The following is a 19,602-nucleotide window of genomic DNA, read 5'->3' on the forward strand; positions in this document are numbered from 1 at the left end:
CAGCATCTCTTCCTCAGGATTATCATCTCTAGTTGAAATTCACTGCTTATTTTGCCAACACTCAAAATTTCAATTCATCCTTGAAGGTCAGGCCCCAATGCTACATGCTGATAAGACCTATCAATTTTTTGTTGTTGTTTTGTTTGTGTTTTCAAGACATGGTTTCCCTGTGTAGCTTTAGAGCTTGTCCTGGCACTCACTCTGTAGACCAGGCTGGCCTCAAACTCACAGAGATCTACCTGCCTCTGCCTCCTGAGTGCTGTGATTAAAGGTGTGTGCCACCACTGCCCAACAAGACCTATCAATCTTACTTTTCATGCTTTTGTATGTATTAATATATCAGTGGTGCCACTCAGCAGCTATTTCAGATTCTCTGATGACTGTGAGCTTTCCTAGCCTAGAGGCCAGGGCTGCCTGATTTGCATGTAAGCCCTTTCCCCTCCACCTGCCCATTTTGCAGAGGTATCAGATGACATTTGCTGATTAGAGTTCCAAGAAAGCACCATTCAGGCAGAAGTGGGGCAAGAAGACCCCTTTCTTATATGCTTATAAACCAAGCCAAGTTTGGGTCTTCCATTATCACTCCATCAAGGACCTGTTGAGACCTCCTACATGTTCCACAGGTGTGCACATGGCTGGGCTTTGTTAGTTAGCAAGTGCCGTTTTCCCATAGCAGATGCTTGTGTAATCAGAACTGTAGGTAAAGCTGTATTGAGAGATACGAACTAAAAACAAACCTGTGATTGCTGGGCAGGGTGGTTTATCCTTACTATCTCAGCAACTGTGAGGCTGAGACAGGGGGATTGCTTAAAGTTTGAAACCAGCCTGGACTGCAGAGTGAGATCCTTTCTCAAAAACAACAACAACAAAAAAACCAAAGCAAACAAACAAACAAACAAAAATATAGTCACTGATTTGGCAGGATTTGTTTGGCAGGAAGTACAACCAGAAAAATAGACAGAATCAGGCATTTGCTATCATCCTTCTCAAGGCCCATGAGTCAGTCGAGGCACTGAGTCACTCATTAGCTGTCTCTAAGGATACTACTCAAATATAGTTTTCAAAATGTCTCAGTGCAGCTTGATTTTGCATTTAATATTCATTCTATTTAAGATGTTTAGATCTTTAAAATGTCAATGCTCTTTTTAAAAACCATTACCCACACGAAACTATTCTCCATGACTCTTCACATAATGAGTTTATAGGGGAACTGGCTGACATTTCAAGCTATTCATAATATTTAGGAACACTTGCCCCCATTCCTTTCCATTTTCAATTCTCTTTGTTAAATCTCTTTCTTCTCTATGCTGTCTTATTTGCCCATGGGGACAAATACCCGTAGTTACATAATCATCATTTTCTTCTTACCATTTACCCCAGGTTTCAGCTTCTCACTGCTTCCAATTTAGCTTTAGGTTCACAATGATTGCTGTACTCATGAATCCCTATTGATGACTTTAGGAACACATCACACAACCATTACTAACTTGTATTTTCAAGTCCTTTACTCTGGTAACTTTACTTATAAGAGATAGCACGTCATCTCAAACAGATCAGGAAGGATCCACAACTTTCAGATTCGAGGTAATCCTGTATTAGCAACAAAACTGCTATGCCCCGGACTAACACTTTTGGACAACAGCCAATGTGAACTAGGTCATGAATGTCCTGAGCTATCTATTTTCCAGGAAAAAGTGCACCGGCCCAGAGTTGGGGGACATAGCAGCCATCTCAGTCAGCATTGTTTTTGGTTGCACAGCTTGCTGTTGCCTCTGTTCTCTTTGGGTTTCACTCTTCAGTTTATAACAGGCAACAATAAAAGGTGAAGGAATTGCACACTCATAAAATGCTACGTCAACCTGGAACTTGAGTGTGACTGAAAGTCATGTTTCTAACGCACAGAATACATGTACACATGGAATATAAAAAGGAACACATAGATATGTGACATTTTGGAAACAAGTCATGTTGTTAAATAAGCATTAAAAAGAGGGCCCCTCCCATGACAAGTGGAAAGACTTGAGAAAATGAGCAATGTGCAAAGAAAACTGATTAAAGCAACAAAAACAAAGTGTAAGTTATTTATATCTTAATGAATTGCTTTTAAAGATCCAATCAGAAATAATACAACCCCTGCTAAACACGAGGTACAGTCAGTCATGCCTTTTGGGAACTTACCAAAAAATATTTTGGAAGTCTCCTAGGAGAAATAACTAAGTGAGATGGCTCAGTGGGTCGAGACATTTACCTTGCACCCTGAGTTCCAGGCACAGAACCCATGTTAAGGTAGGAGAACTGACTATACACACCGTCTTCCACCCCACGCAGCCCCCATGGTAATAGAAGGGAGAAATGATTCTCAAGGATATTATCAGACTATCAAGGTAAAGACATTTTGTGTCTGCTCAAGAAACAGGGGCTAGCAGGATGGCCAAGGGGATAAAGAAGCGTGCTGGGACCCACACAGTAGAAGGAAAGAACCAGCTCCCACAAGCTGTCTCCTCATCCCAACACATGTACCTTTGGAATGCATGCACCCCTATCCATACCCATAAAAACTAATGAATAAATGTGAAAAATGTTAAAATAAACTAATGATGTTCCAATTCCGACTTCATAATACCAAAACAGTTTCCAGATTCAATGCAATCCCCATCAAAATCCCAGGACAATTCTTTTTTTTTCAACTTTTTTTTATTTGAATTAGAAACAGGATTGTTTTACATGACAATCCCATTTCCCTTCTCCCACCATCCTCCCCTACCCGCCCCCCCCCACTAAAACGTTATCTATCACATATCTTTTCTGCTCCCCTAGGATGGTGAGGCCTTCCATAGGGTGTCATCAGAGTCTTTAGTTTCCTTTGGGGTAGGGCCTAGGCCCACCCCTGTGTGTCTTGGCTCAGGGAGTATTCCTCTATATGGACTGGGTTTCACAGACCTTGAAAGAACAGTTTTAAAGTCAATTTCTAATTGGGATTGTTTTGGGTATAGGGCATGGATTTGGGTCAATTATTCTTTATTAAGGAAAGCAAAAAACTTTTATTTTATTTTTTTCATTTTTTTATTTGAATAAGAAACAAGATTGATTTACATGACAATCCCAGTTCCCTTCTCCCTCCCTTTCCTCCCTACCACCCCTGATGGGGGAAGTACTTCTGTGTATGTTTATCTTATCGATTGTTTAATAAAGTTCTGTTTGGCCAATGAAACAACAAGTTAGACAGGACTAGGAGTCAAAGAGAGTTCTGGAAAATGTAGTAGAGAAGTGGTGATCCAGGCCGGAGGTGACATAGCAAGGAGACTCATATTTGATCAAGGAGAAACAGGAAGTGTCCTCTTTCTCCTTCGTCTCTTCCAGCAGTGGGATATGAGCCATCAGCAAGAGAGGGCGCCAGAGAAAGATATCCTCTATAAGTCTTATAAAATATAAAGATTTATGATAATTAAGACTAAGCTAATAGATGAGAATCCTAGTCATTGGCCAAGCAACATTTGAACCTAATACAAATATCTCTGTGCATTAATTGGGGTCCTAACTTGGGCGGGCAGCTGGCGTAAAGCCTACACCTGGTGGTGGGGCTCAATAGCCTTTGGTGGAAAGATTTATCGTAACACCTCCCCCCCCAACTAAAACCCTACCTATCACATACCCTTTCTTCTATTCTTCACCTGACTCAAAGAAATGCCCCTCTACAGGTGCCTTCCCCTGTAATCAGATTGGTGACTACCCTTTGTCCAGTGCCTGATTGAAGCAGATTCAGAGATTCACAGTCAAGCTCTGGGAGTCCAGTTGAAGGGAGGGTGGAGGAAATATATGAACACGAGTGGGTATATGTCAAGATCCCTGTACAGCAAACCTACAGAGACAGCTAACCTGAGCTTGTAGGAGCTCACAGACACTGGTAGACAGCTAGGGAGCCAGCATGGGACCGAACTAGGTCCTATGCATCTGGGTGACAGTTGTGTAGCTTGATCTTTTGTGGAACCCCTAACAGTGGGACCAGGACCTGTCTGTCCCTGGTGCATGAGTTGGCTCTTTGGAACCTATTCCCTATGGTGGGATGCCATGCTCAGCCTTGATGCAGAGGGGAGGAGCTTGGTCCTGCCTCAGCCTGATATGCCATGTTCTGTTGACCCATGGCCTTACCCCTTCTGAATGGAGATGGAGAAGGAGTGGATGGGGGATGGTGGTTAGAAGGGAGGTGGGGGGAGAGAATGGGAGGAGAGAAGGGAGGGGAAACTGGTATGTAAAATAAATTTTAAAAAGAAAAGAAAGAAAAAAAAAAGGAATGCTCCTCTCCAAATGTTGAAGTCCACAGCAAGAGGATTTCCTGCTGTGAAGACACAGGGTGAGAAGATTTTTTTTCCCCCTAAGCTGTGGAATGGAGGCCACCTTTATGGGCAGCTCTAGAACTGTTGTCTTGGCTGAGCTGTGTCTAACTTATGTCCCGTTAGCTTCCTTTGGTGCCTTGAGACAAGCCAGTCAAGTTTTGAAGGAATGACATTAAAAAACAGACATCCCCCCCCACCCGAGCCCCATGACAGGGTTTCTCCTTGTAACAGCCCTGGCTATCTTGGAACTCAATTTGTAGACCAGACTGGCCTCAGAATCACAGAGATCTACCTGCCTCTGCCTGCTGAGTGCTGGAATTAAAGGAGTTTGTCACCATGCCTGGCTAAAAATAGACCTTTAAAAAGAGGTTTGAAAGATTATCTTAATTTAGCCAATTCTGAGTGTGATGCTACTGAAGAATTAAACAGAGCAATGGATACAGAATTTGATGCTGTTGGCACTAAAGTCCAGGGCAAGAAGCAGTTACATCATTGAAACACTAAGCAGACACTTAGTCTCTACAGGCCAGGCACCGGGTACAAATTCTCTTTAAATGTTGTGTGTGTGTGTGTGTGTGTGTGTGTGTGTATGCACATATATGCACATATACACACACACACACACACAGAGAGACAGATTATATATATATAATATATATATATATATAGAGAGAGAGAGAGAGAGAGCATGCATATGCATGCACGTATAAGCTTGGACATAATTGTACACACATGAGTTTATAGACGCATGTGCCATGAGTGAGTGTACCTGCAGAAGCCAGAGGAGGATATCAGGTATCTCCTTCTATGGCCTTGTACTTCATTGTCTTGAGACAGGGTCTCTCACTGAGCTGGAAGCTTGCCATTTTGGCAAGGATGACTGGCCACAGATATCCCAGTTATCTGCTTGTCTTCACCTCCCAATGCTGTGGATACAGGCATGCTGACTTTTTACATGGGTGCTGGGAATTCGACTTAGGTTCTCTTGCTTGATTAGTAAACATTCTTAGTACTGAGTCATTTCACTAGCCCGCCTTACAAACTTTGTGAAAATGTAGTTGGCATTTTCAGGTTATGAGTCTGATGGTTGGCTTAAGTAATGTTGCAGGTGGTAAATTCCGACTCCATAGATGGAAGTACAGCACTAACTCAAGGGCTCTGAATGAACACCATTTCTCCCACCTAGCTTTTCTCAGAGACACTGCATTCCTATAAAAGCCTTTAACTTTTAAAGAAATATCTCATTATTTAGTTTATATTATTCTGTAAGTAAAACGGAGATGAAATATTTCTCTATGAACAGGTGCAAATGTAGTATAACCACACAATAGAATATTATTTAGCCCTGAAAAGGATTTAAGTACTGATACCTGATATAACATAAATAACCTTAAAAACACTGTGCTAACTGAAGGCCAATAAACATAGGATGTCATCTATTATGCAACCTTATAGCAAATATCCAGCAAAGGCAAATTCATCAACATAGAATCAGAGTAGATGTTGATGGGACTAGGTGGAAGGAGGAATAGGGACAGCTGAATGACAGAGACCCCCTTTTAGATGATGGAAAATTCTGAATCTAGACAGTGGTGTTTGTTCTGAGTGATTGACAATATATGAAATGTGAATGGTTATGTATGCCAAAATGACCCAAGAGGAAAACTGTACATTATATGCATTTTAGCTCAAAAGAGAAGAAATGAAAGAGGCCAAGCCAGGCTACTTTGCAATAAGAGAGGAAAAAAAGTGAAAGAAACAAGGTAGCTTGTCTCAAAAGTTTTGAGGCCTGAATAACTACATATACCAATCAACACAAAATCATACATTTGTTTAAAATGTTTTGAGATAATTTTTGGTGATTAAAAAACCCAATTGTTATTCTTTCCTGTGGATAACCATGTTGTGATGTCAAAAGAAACGTATCTGGAAGTGGTTACAAATTTGTGACCTCCACTATGAAGAAAGGTGTTTCCATGAGAATTTGCTGAGAGCATGCACTTTCCTTCATCAGTTATATATGAAGCTTCCAGAAATACTTTATTCTGTTGTTTGCTCCTTTGATCTGGTCTCAGAAGCTCAGAAGGTAAATACCACAGTATTAGCATTCAATGTGGGGGTGTAGATTCACCTTGGTGAAGGACAGGACAGGCCTAAAGCCATTTGCTCAACTGTGTTAAGGAAGAGGCATTTCAAACTGCAAGGAAAGAAAGCACGTGCCATCTACGGAAAGAATTAATACTATCTGCAAAAAGCCCTGCCTTCGCTTCCACATGGTACCTGTGACCTGTGTGGTGATGGGCACTGCTTTGTGATAAGCTAGAAACTGATCAGAATCAACATTTTTACTATAACAAAAAAAATTAAGTATTGATGCAAATTCCCACATCTGAATGTTTGAGAAACATCACCTGGCATTTCGTAGTACTCCATACATGGCAAAGGTTTCAAAATAGTAGGTATGGCTTGTGGTATGGCTCAGTGGACAAGGCACTTGCTTTGCAGTTATGAGTTTGAATCACCGGAACCCATGTAAAGCCAGAGGCAGTGGTGTTGATCCGGGAGGTGGAGACAGGGAAATCAATTGAAGCTGTGGGGTCATGAAGTCGCAAAGGCTTTATAACCCATCTTTACCAGTGGCCTTTTAAATGGTTAAAGGAGCCAACCCTTCCATTCACTTCTTTTATACCCCCAGCGGAATTTGGAATGTGGCAATAACAAAGCAACCATCACCATCACCAGCACTGCTCCTTCCCAACATTTTGCAGCTGGGATATGGCCTTACTGTCATCTGTGTCCTGGCAAACAGAGTCTCTGGCTGATGGTTCCTGCTGAGGTAAAGGCCAGCTGTCTTCCATTTGGGATGGGGGCTTAGTCTTGGTGTTTTTTGTAATTCCAGCAGTCTCACTACAAATTTGATCCCAAGTTCCTGGTCCCTTGCTTTCACAGACAAGGCAGGCTGTTCTGCTCTCCAGTGCTACCGTGACTGCTGTCAGTCCTTCCTCCTGAGATGGGATCCAACAACTCTACCATGAAGCTATCGGTCTGTGGTGTATCTGTGTGACTCTGAACTGGGAATTTTACAGGCGTCCCCTCCTGATATTTTGTCTCATTCTTGGATGGTTCTTCAGGAACTCTTGTTTCGGTGGCTCCTTCTGCCTGTGGCACTGATCTGGTGACATCAAACCTTCCTCCCAATGCTCAGATTTTTGGTCTCCTCTTCCTCTAGAACTTCAGGCTGTTCAGCTCAATTTGTATGTGTAAAGATCAGAGGGTCTTCCCTCTGCTCCAGTGCAAACTTAACCTGCTTCCCTTGGTTTGGAGCCCATTTTATCATTACTGTTGAAACAGAATTGTTTGCTCTACCTTTGGGTCAGGAGCTTGCATGTCCTCTATTTGTGCATCCATGCTTGCTTTCCTCACTCCATTTTTTCTACATCAAAGACCCACTGGGACTTGGCTCTCCATCTGATGCCCATTCACTGCCAGGCAGTGCTCTTGGATCAGTCTCTGAACAACCACGATGAAGCAGTTAACTGGGGGCCACAGTGCTGTTTTTCTTTCTCCATTGCAGGGTTTTAAGAAGTGGTGATCAAAAGATATGTAATCTGGAGTTACTGAGACTCTCTTGCTCATCTTCACAGACATACAGAGACATCCCCCTACAGAACTTACCAATTAAGATGAGACACTATAAAGCGAGCTGTAGGGGAAGCTGTAGCCACGCCTACTTAGGGGCTGGCTACAGGTGTGCCTGACCACGCTTGTGAGGGCGTGGTCAGAGAGACGTAGTGTGACTACGTTTGTGCTTTTGCTTTCACTTTGCTTCTTGCTGTACAGACTGCTGCCACGCTGGCTGGCTAGGTCTCTCTGTAAGTAAGGCTTTTCCCTATTAAATAACCTTATATTTCTACCTGACTCTGTATTGGTAATTTCCCACTATAGCGAGCAGACATTCTAGCCATGCCTTGTCTTGCTGGAGTCCCTGTAGCTCTTGTGCCAAACATCTGCTGATCTGTCGTATAGTTAGATTACATACTGAGGTACATTATCTATTGGTATCTGAATGATGTTCAATGCTGGTATGTTTCTGTGTCTTTGGAATCCTATATAAGCTGCTTCTTTGAACCTTTTTGATACATATCAGATGTTCTCCACATTAGAGACACCTTGTGATTTTGCTCTCCATTTGTTCTTGTTCAGTCCTGCCCTGAATGATTTGTTGTCAAAGCCTTTCTTCTGTGAGAATCAGTAACTGCTAACTTAGCATCATCTAAGCCAGATAACATATACTCTCCAGTGTCATTCTAAAAATTATACTAACATGGCTGTGAACATTCAAGATTGCCTGAAGGTTTAGTCTTTGTATAGGTCTCTTCCTAGGTAGTGGCTCTTCAGAAGGATGGATCTTGCAGCCAGAAGGTCCTTTTTCTCATGTTCAACAACAGGTGCAGGCAGGAGTCACTGTGAAACTTGCTTTGCCCAGCCCCAGTGGAAGGCAAGATTCTGTGTGTCTTGAGGTGGGGTGCACTGCCATATGGATCAGCATTTGCACCATCCACATGTCAGGTGACAGGAACCCCCTTTGGCCCCCTCCACAGACTACCCAGAAAAGTCAGAGGTCAAGTTCCCTCCTTCATCCTTAAACACAATCCTTATGGTAGGTTATGAGTAAAAGCAAATGAGTCCTTTAAGTACTTTGTAAAAACTGAATTGGAAACACAAATTATTGTGCTGACTGGTGTTTTCTCTGAAGCATCTGCTAACTAATTAAAAAGAACAATCTTAACACAAAGCATACGAGAACCTTCAGTCTTTAAGAGTATACATTAGGGGAGCTAGTAAAGTGAGGACCTGAGTTCAGTTTCCAGAACCCATGGGAAAAAACCCAAAACAAATAACAAGAAGAACAAAACAAGCCAGCCAGGCATGCACTTGAGACCCTAGTTCAGGAGGTGAAGATGGGTGGATCCTGAAACTTACTGGAGAGAGAATCTAAGAACTGTGTTGTTTGCTTTTCTCCACCCTGGATGCCAAGCACTGAGAGAAATCCTACAGGAAGGAACTTCTTTGCCTTGGTCCCAATGCTAGAAGGCAGCAATCACAGCCATGCCCATCACATGCCCTGGGACATAAGGAGAAACCACAGGCAGGTCACCATGCAGCAGCAGAGAGACCAAACTCCAAAGACTAAGTCTTGGCTCCTCTTGTCCTTGGAATATCTTTCTTGCAGCCTTTACAACTATTTTTACCTTCTTACAAAATAATGTCCCCTCCAATGGAAAGATATTTCTAGGAAAATTGAACTGCACATTAATTAAACATAAAGACTATATTTTGCATGTTGAAATCCTTGTGTGGTTCCCAGTCAACAGAAGGAAGCTAATAAAGGGTGGCTAAATGGATTGTTTCTGTAACGAACGGGAATTTTCGGCCAGCGTCTTTATCAATGTCAAGGGTTACTTTAAGGTGAATCACATGTAATGGAATTACTTATTTTCTGCATGAACCCAGGCCAAGCATTTAGTCTCAGTAACAAAAAAGCAGGCAGATTTAATTGCCCTGGGCATGGTGCCTTGTGCAGATGTCAACTCCAGCATGGCAATGGGTATTCATTACGATGGCTACTGTATCTCAAGCAAAGTTGCAGGAGCCTTGCACTTCAGCATCTCCTCTAAGGTTGGGAATTGCACTTAGGTCCCCAGGCAGGCTAGGGAAGTCACTCGTCCATGGAGTTAAATTCCCAGCCCTCCCTCTGTTTTAAGTACAAGCTCTGTGTTTCAATTCAGACTGTTCCAAAAACAAAAAATATTACCTCAATTATCCAGGTCATTTAAGATAGTCCCTCCCATGAGTTTTGATACTTTTGATTACCAGAGTTTACACAGCTGCCCAGAATGTGGGAGATGTTTATTGAAAGTGACTATCAGGAAGCAGGAAGAGTTGAGTTCAGTGTTTAGGAGTATACCATCTTGTATATACATGTTCCATGTTATAGCAGTCAGTTACACGTTTACCAGCTGATGAATATATTTGCAGTTTTAACCAAAGAAATAATTTGAAGTTTTTAGGCATGTCTTCTTTGGTCTGATTGCTCTAGTTTGACATTTCAGTGATCAAAGGGAGTTTCAGGGACCTTTGTACTTGGTAATCGCACAGCCTGTTTACATGACATTCTCAGCTAAGCCCAGTGGGAAAAACCCCAATGACTGTCCAACATTAGTGGACCACAGAAGTCTGACAGGTAACAAACATCAAGTTCAAATTCGGTATCTGGAAATTCATGTTGAGACACTGAAATGGAGAATCCCAAAGGCAATGTGTAAAACTTCAAGTAGCTAAACGTGGCTTTTTTTTTTTTCAGAGAGAAATATTTGACCTTTTAGTGACAGAAGGAAATGTTAGAGAAGATAGTCATGGAATACAAAGGTCAGATTTGCAGTGCTAGTGTTAATGGAATTGGGGAGATGGGTGATCATGATTTGAAGCAGCTGGAAAACTTCTGATAAGTGTCCGCACAATACCAAGACTCTCCAGGAGCATGCTTAGCTGGGAAGAGAGTGGGAACTTTGAGTCTCAACTTGGGTTCAATGCTTACTCTTACCGCTTTAAGGGGCAGGCTGCTTCATCTCTCTGAGTCTCTATTTTCTCAGCTAAGAATTGTAAAGTGTTTTGTAAGTTTTTAATGCTGTAAGAAATCTGTGTGGAACCATAAGTATACTGGGTATCACTTTAGGCAGATTTCTCTTGCCTATCTTGACATGTCAATAGTTGTAAAACAACTCAGGTATTCTAAGAGATGACACAAGGGCAACTAAACACCCAACTTTAGCATGGCCAGTAGCTCTGTAGATTTATTTCTCTAAAAATAATGTGAAAAAAACAGCAAAAATTGAAAATAACCTAAATTTCAAAATCTCCACCTTGTCTTGGTTACAACCATCATGACAAATCACCTTTCTCTCAAGAGACACAGACAATTAACTCACCATAAACAATTAGTGAGAAAAGACTCACAATAAGGAATGTGTTTTTCTCAAAGACCCAGAAATATCATGGATAAAGTCTCTAGCATTGATTGCAACTTTTATTCACCAGACAGTCTTCCCATTGTGACTTGCAAGGCAACCAGAATTAGTCCCACAGAGCAAGAGACACTGCACATGGAAATGGTATTTCCTGCCTCCAGCTTTTTATCAGGCACAAGTTCTTGCTTGGAGAGCAACACTCAAATTTATATGATGCATCACACTAGAACCTTGATGCATAAAACAGTTTCCTTTGTCTGTCTCTCTGTCCCTTCACATTCATTGATTCTCCTAGGTACCTGAACCACCTCACCTGCCTACCTACCCCTGACTTGTGACATACGGACAGCGCTGACTTCTAAGGCTTTGAGCAGATTGATTCTGGTTTAAGGCATAAACAGGAAAACTCAGTTGAATTATAGCTCATCAAATATTTTCTTTTGAAAAAGGAAAAAAAAACCAAACCTTTTTCAAGTAAAAAATGAATCCAAAAGAAAGCAATCTGGACACTAATGAAAAAAGATTTTGTAAGCTGTAACCCATTGGTGTTTCATACAGAGTGGTAGAGGCCCTTTGGGAGATCTAAAATTTGTTGCCATATTTACCACTTCATGCTTGGAAATAAATTTTCAGAGGTCAATTAAAAGTGGTTAAGTCTCCTTTACCCAGATAGACGCTGATAGCAAAGGAAAGGTGAGGTATGAGACGCACCACGTTCCAATCATCACAGGCTACTGGCCAAAGTTACTTAGGCCAAAGATGTATGAAGGTAACTTCTGAAAAGAAATGGGACTAGTTTACAAATTAGAAAGCTAAGAGCATGGAATAATTCTTAAACAAGATCAACTACCAGATAAATACACACAGGAGTAAAAACCAAATAAAAACACTTGAAAAGGAACTGAATAGGGCTGGGGAAAGAGAAAGGCTGGGTGTTTGCTGTAGGAATGTGAGGACTCCCATTCCACCCCCAGCACTGTGTAAAACATCAAGGTGGTAGCCTGTGTGGCAGAGCTGGTGAGGCAAACACAGGCAGATGGCTAGTTGTTCTAGCATAAACACTGAGCTCTAGATGAGACCTATCTCAAAAACAAACAACACCCCCAAACAGGGTAGATAGTTCTTAAGAAATGACACTGTTTTCCAATGCACCTGCACTTGTGCGTGTGTGCATACACACACACACACACACACACACACACACACACACACACACACACACACACAATACAGTTTAGCTCTAAGCTCTCTTGGAAGGCCTTAAATGTTTCCAGGATGCCTCTGGATTGATACAGTTTGCAAGACTTATAACAAAAAGATCATTTTCCTCTACCACCCCTCCTTTGGTAACAAATCCCACGCATACAAAAGTTCCCTGTTGTTGTGTAGCAGTTTCCTCTGAGGTTAAAACCTTTCATCTTGGAGGGAAAGTTCTGAAATTTCTGAAAGGATATAAAAGAGAAGTGAAGCAACAGAATATTTTAGGGCAGGATGTTTACAAGGGGAGAAACAACAGCATGTTCTAAGGGAGCATAAAACTAAGGAATGAGACAGGAAGAGATAACTCAAAATAGCTTCAGGAAATCCCTGAAACTTTCCAGATTATCTAGGCTCCTCCCTTCCCAAGAACATATAAGCAGTAAGAGTTTCTGAGAGTCACTCTCAGACAAGCTGAGATGTGTGGAAGAAACACAGGCCAGGTGAGCAGTCCAGAAGCAGACAGCAGATGAGCTACCTGGAAGAGGCTCAGACCAATAGAGCCATTGCATGTTGGTCCCAGCACGTGGAGTGCATGCAGGTTACACAGTGTGCTTTTGGTCTTCATCTTTTGTAAGTTGTCGCCCATGCTGGGGTAGGCTTTAGTGATGTGGCGGTCTGAGTCATTTCTGCTCCTATAAGTAAGCATTCACTCATATTCTGAAAGCTAAATCCAACAAAACTCACTGGTTCACCAAGTGGGATGTTGGTGTCTTCTTTACTTCAGTCAGTTCACTGTGTGGAGTGAGTAGACATTCACATCTCCCCAGGAACAGTGTCCAATGACAACTGTCAGGAAAACTACTCCTGTGAGATGCCATAAGCCCATAAAGTTGCATTAAAAACCTGTTTCCTTGTGGTCTTCCGAGGAAATGGAACCTTTTTATAGGTGTTCTTATTTATTACTCCATCTCTTTAGCATTTTCTTGGGTGAAATATTATTCTGTATGTATAGATCTTGTATTATAAACATTGAATTACATACTTGTGATACTACCAATGATTATTGGATTCTACATCCATATATAGGTGTATTGTGTGTATGTATATATGTATGCATATTGTATGTATATATATTGTGTGTTTGTACACACACACACACACACACACACACACACACACACATACACACATCAGAATGGAAATTTCCTATTGCCAGTCCATGTTATTTTCACTATTTTTTTAGTACTGGGCAGGCATGTGTGCTTCATTGAGTGCTTAGTCATACAAGCTGTGGAATATGGGCGATCTGTATCTGAAGATCTCTCCACCTTCTTCTCAGTGGCTGATGGAAAAGGGACCCGGGGGACATTTATCATGTACCAGAGACTCTTCTAAGCTTGGTAGCAGCATCTTCTATTACCTATGACTTATATAAGAAAAGTGCTTAATTTCTCAATCCTCAACCCCCCTTCTCAATAGGTTAGCACTTTCTTAGCTACTTTTCAAGTAAGAGCTACACACAACTGCACGGTGTTGCAGAGTAATGTGGGATGGGGTTGTGATGCAAATTCTTGAGGGTAGAGATTGAGAAGTTGTGATTTAAATGTCAAGGGGAGTCTTTGAAAGCTTTAGAGTAGAAATGTATCGAAAATGTGTTTATTCTCTCCACCAGTAATGTCTCTAACACTTCAAAGCAAATACTGCCTTTTCTGCAAATGACAGTGGGCTATCATGGCATAGAGTTCCCTCCTGCGTTATCCAGTACATAGTGTTTGTTATTTATGAATAAAATTTGGTGAATACTGGTAGTAGACCGATGAGGTGAGTTAACAGTTAGGAGGATATTCCAAACTCTAATGAGTTTTATCAACTGTTAAGAGGGATTCCTGAATGTCTGTTAAGTCTATTCAGAAACAGAGTCAAGGTCCCAGCATGGCATACTATAGTTCAGAGATACAATGCAGACCCTAATCCTGTCTTCTGGATGGTACTCATCTTGAAATTGCAGGAAAGACATGCTCATGAAAGTGGTCTCTCTACACCACAGCAAACAAGGTCTTTCTCTGTGGAGTAGTGACTCTTTTTCTCTTTTTGGTCACACACTCTTTTCCGGATTTAATAAGAACCATAATTCTGTCCTCAGGAAATACAGGCATGAATGGATATTTGCCAACTTGTGCATATTAAGTCCAGGGAGTTTCCAGCCTTCCTTAAATGAATCTGTGAGTGTCATGTCAAGTCCCTTGTTCAATAGTAATACATCTTTGCATACTATATAATGACACAGATCATCATGGTAGAGATGACCCATATGCACCAAGCATCTGGTGACTCTCCATCAAGAATTCAATGAGTGACTTCACACCTTGAAGGAAGCAGAGTCTGAGTTATGCATAACACACACAGCATCACTCCCTGGACCCACAATGGTGGATGCTCTAAATTACAGGCAATCATGCAAGCCCTCCTGCCATGTCTCTCTAGGCAACCTTCCTAATTTTCCCCTGGCTTGTCTAGGCATTCAAATTTCTTTTTCTGTTACAAATAGCCACAATGATCTTTCTGGGCCTGAAGCTTTCAAACTGGAGTAGGAGGAGAAAAAAAGATAAAAATTCAATTATTGCAGTAATGGAGATAAAGAGCTTGGCCATTAGTAATGATGATGAAGAAAAAAATAACCCACAGTTCCTACAGTGAGCTTTTCCAGTGCTTGGCTGCCTCATAGGCCTTATCTATTCCACCCTTGAGTCAGTCCCACTGGAGAGGATTATCCATCTGAATTTTAGATGTGGGCAGCCACAGGATCTGAGAGAACACAGGATTTGCATAAAACCTAGGGTTTAAAATGTCACCAAGATTTAATATAACCATGTCTGTTTCCAGTTAAATATTTTTTCTACTATGTAATGACTTATGTGTTAGGGTGGGTAGTGGTTGAGATCTTACTCATTAGCCCAGGCTGCCCTTGAATTCATGAATGACAATCCTGCCTCAGCTTCCCAAGTGCTAGGTTTATAGGTGTATGCCATCATGTCAGATAATACTTTTGAAGGTGCTTTTTTGAGTAAAGGCTGGCCTCTAACTCCGTAGTTCCTGTATCTCAAAATTAATTACATCTGAGAGGTCTCAAAGCATAGATGAAGAGATCTGCATGGAGGGAGGACAAAAGGTGACTTTGCCATCTAGAATATTCAGGTGGATTCCAACACTGGTGGATTCCAACACTGGAGTCACATGGGCTTGTGGCACAAAGCCATTGAAAGCATCCAGACACTCTCTGATACATGTTGTCCTCTGTTAAAACAAAGCTAATTGAACCACAGAGACAGGCAGCAAAATTTCATATCCTCTTTCTGTTTACCCTCAGTCACCAAAGTAGCCTTCACTTGTGTTTCCTTTTAGATAAAAATAGTAATTATTATAAACTACCCTGACAAGAATATCACCTTGTATTTGGATATAAAGGGGTTGGGAATTGTTGTTAGACTATATTTTCTAAGGATTCTGGGATATGCCAGGTCACCGTACTTTTTGTCACTTCTATCTATACTGGTTGCCTCCTCACACAGTCCTATCCTTTTAGAGCCTGGTGTGATGGCTGTGATCAGTTTCCTTAAATGCAAGTACTTGAGTCAAAACAATGTCACACTACAATTCTTTATGGAGATGCTTGGGGAATGGTATAGTTCTTTGGTTTTCTCTGGCAACTCTCCATCTACACCCTCTTTCTTCCCTGTGGGCAAGGCACATGCCAGGCTCAAGGCCCTAAGCTTATGGACCCTGAATATGGGTCTCCTGCTGGGAAACCACAGATACAGAGCTACAGGCTATTAGAGGAGAATGCTTTTAAAGTCTTCCCAGATGATGGCTTCTAAAGTCACACACACAATGAACTGGATGATGTATGTGGGAAATGAAAAAACCCTTTGCTATTTCTTACTAAAATACAACAAGGAGACAGTTTGGTAAAGATTAGAAGTCATGGGACTCTTTTGATTGTGAGCCTAGCCTTTAATGGCTGAGCCATCTCTCCAGCCCTTCATGGGACTCTTTATACCATTGTAGTGATGTAGATTTCAGCATTTAGGTTACTGGGAAGCAAATACAAGCTTTTAAAGAAACATTTCCACAGTTAGATTTGTATTTATCAGGCTCCCTGAAATAAGACTGTGCTAAAAGAATGGACAGTAAACAAGAGGGTTAAGTAATCACGTAGAGACACAGTAGAAGGATGACTCTATTGAGTTGATAGAATAGGGAGAACTCAGAACCATTTATGGTCAGAAGTAAAGGGCTGGGCTGGCCACACATGGCTGTTTCAAATCATACAAACATATGATGTACCCACTCCTGCCAATGAAGTAGATCACCCAGTGACACAGTGTTAATAATGTATGCATTGGATATTTGTCCCATCACATATTTTGTCCTTTCAATCATTCAATGCAACAGCATTATTTCTTTCATTTCATGAATAAGGATTTGAATTCATGGCTTTGATCAAGGTCACGAAACAGGCAACTGCAGAGTGAGGGCTCAGATTTAGTTGTCTAGGAATTCTCTTTCACATTAAGCCATATAAAGCAGTTCTTTTTGAGTATTTTGGGAAGTTCAAATGCTTTAACCCACTCTGTCTACCTTGTTCTCCACCAGAGGAGTCTCATTGTCTAGGATGCTCAGGATGGAAAGGTAGGCTGCTCCTTCATTAATTATTTCAGACTCAGTCGGCTTCTGGAGCCTGGTGGTTTCTTACATAGAATAATATGTTACATTATGAGATACGGGTCACAATGCTGGGAACAGAGCCAAAGAATGAGGTGGATGGATGGCCTTAGTAACTTTGATCAGCAGCAAAATGTCCCCTTTTCCTCAGCACTGTGTGTTTTCCAACAGCTAGGATTTAGCTTACAGTTATTTTCTGGACAAAAAATACACCTACCTTACAAGGGTACTAAGAAGGTCAAATAAGACAGCACTTATGAAGGAGATTCGTAAGCTATTATACAGTGTATCTCACTCATGTTATAGAGTCATTGACTCTATATTTAGTAATAAAAGGGAGGTGACGAAAAATTACAAATGTCCTCTAGACTCCGATACCCCATCTCATCATGTTCCAAAACTGATTTGGGGTTACTTAGATACAGGTCTATCAAATATAACCTCAACGATCCTTATTGCTCTATTTACTATTTAATTTGGTATTCATTTCTAAATATTTCCACATATATATTTGCCAAAAAAGATCAGAATCTTCAGCTTTAAAAAAATTACATCAAGCTTTTTTCTGTTTCTTTTTCCATGTACCCTTGTGCTGAGGATTGAACCCACAGCCTCAAATATGCTAGCTAGACAAGTGCTCTCCCACTGGGCTACCTGATCATCCCTAGATTAAGCTTGTGATAAATGTTCCTTTCAGTAACTATAGCAGCTCCAGCACAGTGCAATCTGAATGACCAATTCTTCTATATTATATATGGAGTATGGATTAAAGATATCCAAAAGTTCTAGTAAAAATCATGTAAGTCAATGTTCTTGTTTCAGTTTTAAATTTCCCTTGGAACACCTTAAGCCATTTAGCAATAGTACTGCTTATTCTTAAGATAGAAATCCAACTCATATATCACTAACCACAGTGTCCAAACTTCCTCTCACACAAAGTATGGAATTTTATATACAAATCCTGAAAATATTGTGAATTATCATATTAAAACATATATAACTTACTTTATGGAATAAAAATCTTGATAATAGAAAAGAACAAGCCAGGTGTTGGTGGCACACACCTTTAATCCCAGCACTCAGGAGGCAGAGGCAGGAGGATCTCTGTGAGTTCGAGGCCAGCCTGGTCTCCAGATCGAGTGCCAGGATAGGCTCCAAAGCTACACAGGGAAACCCTGTCTAGAAAAACCAAAAAAAAAAAAAAAGAAAAAGAAAATAACAAAATGATTTTATCTCATAACCAACCTGTAAATTCTGTGATCCTGCCTTGAAAGACAAAACATTGTTTACTTCTCTCCTTCAGAGATAAACCCTTGTCCAAATGCACCAGCTTCTCATTTCTTACCAAAGAAGGCTGATCTAGAGGTGAGCTTGCTCATGTCTATTTTTGACATACATTTGTAAAAGAGGAGTTGGCAATATACACACAGAGGCCACTATTTCTTACAGGGAACAACTAGAACCCAGCATGTTATTTCAGAGAGATCAGTGGCTCATGGCAGGCTTCCTGTGGTCATGCTTCTAAAACTTCATACAAACTCTCCCATGTTTAGGTTCTAGGAAATTCCCACTATTGTCACCTGTCTTTTCATACACTATTATTTATTATTATTATTATTATTATTATTATTAATTTTTCATGTCAATGAGGAGAACATACCAAATGGGAGCTGCCCACTACTCTCTATGCTGTATAGATCATGCATGGCTCTTGGAGTTTCCGTGTTCCAAGGTTTCACCTCTAAGTGTTCATAGCTCTGGGTTTGAGAGCAAGGCATTTTATATCAGAAAGTTCTCTAAATGATTCTGATGGAGTTGCTCCATGGCTCAATGCCATGGAAAGAATGCTTGATGGGAGCAGGAGGTATTTGCTTTGGCTCACAGTTTCAGGGGACTTTAGTCAGTCCATCAAGATGGAGAAGACATGACAGAAGGAGTAGCTCAGTCTGATTTGGCAGGAGTGTGTAGTGAAGTGGCTCTGCATATCTTGGCTGACTAAGAAGTAGAAATAGCCCTACCCCCTACAAAAAAAATGTTGGGCAGTGGTGGCACATGCCTCTAATCTCAGCACTCGGGAGGCAGAGACAGGAAGATCTCTGTGAGTTCAAAGCCATCCTGGTCTACAGAATGAAAAACAAAAACTCTGTCTTGAAAAACAAAATACAACAACAAAATTGAAGAAGTAAGTAAGTAGTAGTAGTAGCAGCAGCAGAGGCAATTCAACCAGAATCACTGGGATATACTCTCTAAGACTCAACTTGGTTGACTCATCTCTGCCAGCCAGGCACCATGTCTCCGAGGTTCCATTGGCACCCAAA

General features: G+C 41.2%; 1 protein-coding gene across 21 annotated transcripts in view; it reads right to left on the bottom strand.

The window, feature by feature from the left end:
• The window catches only part of Sgip1 (SH3GL interacting endocytic adaptor 1), a 185,795-nt gene that overhangs the window by 100,623 nt on the left and 65,570 nt on the right, over positions 1-19,602 (bottom strand). The gene's annotated exons all lie outside the window — the stretch shown is intronic.

This window comes from Cricetulus griseus, chromosome 2 (genome assembly GCF_003668045.3).
Source record: "Cricetulus griseus strain 17A/GY chromosome 2, alternate assembly CriGri-PICRH-1.0, whole genome shotgun sequence".
NCBI classification, from domain to species: Eukaryota; Metazoa; Chordata; class Mammalia; order Rodentia; family Cricetidae; genus Cricetulus; species Cricetulus griseus.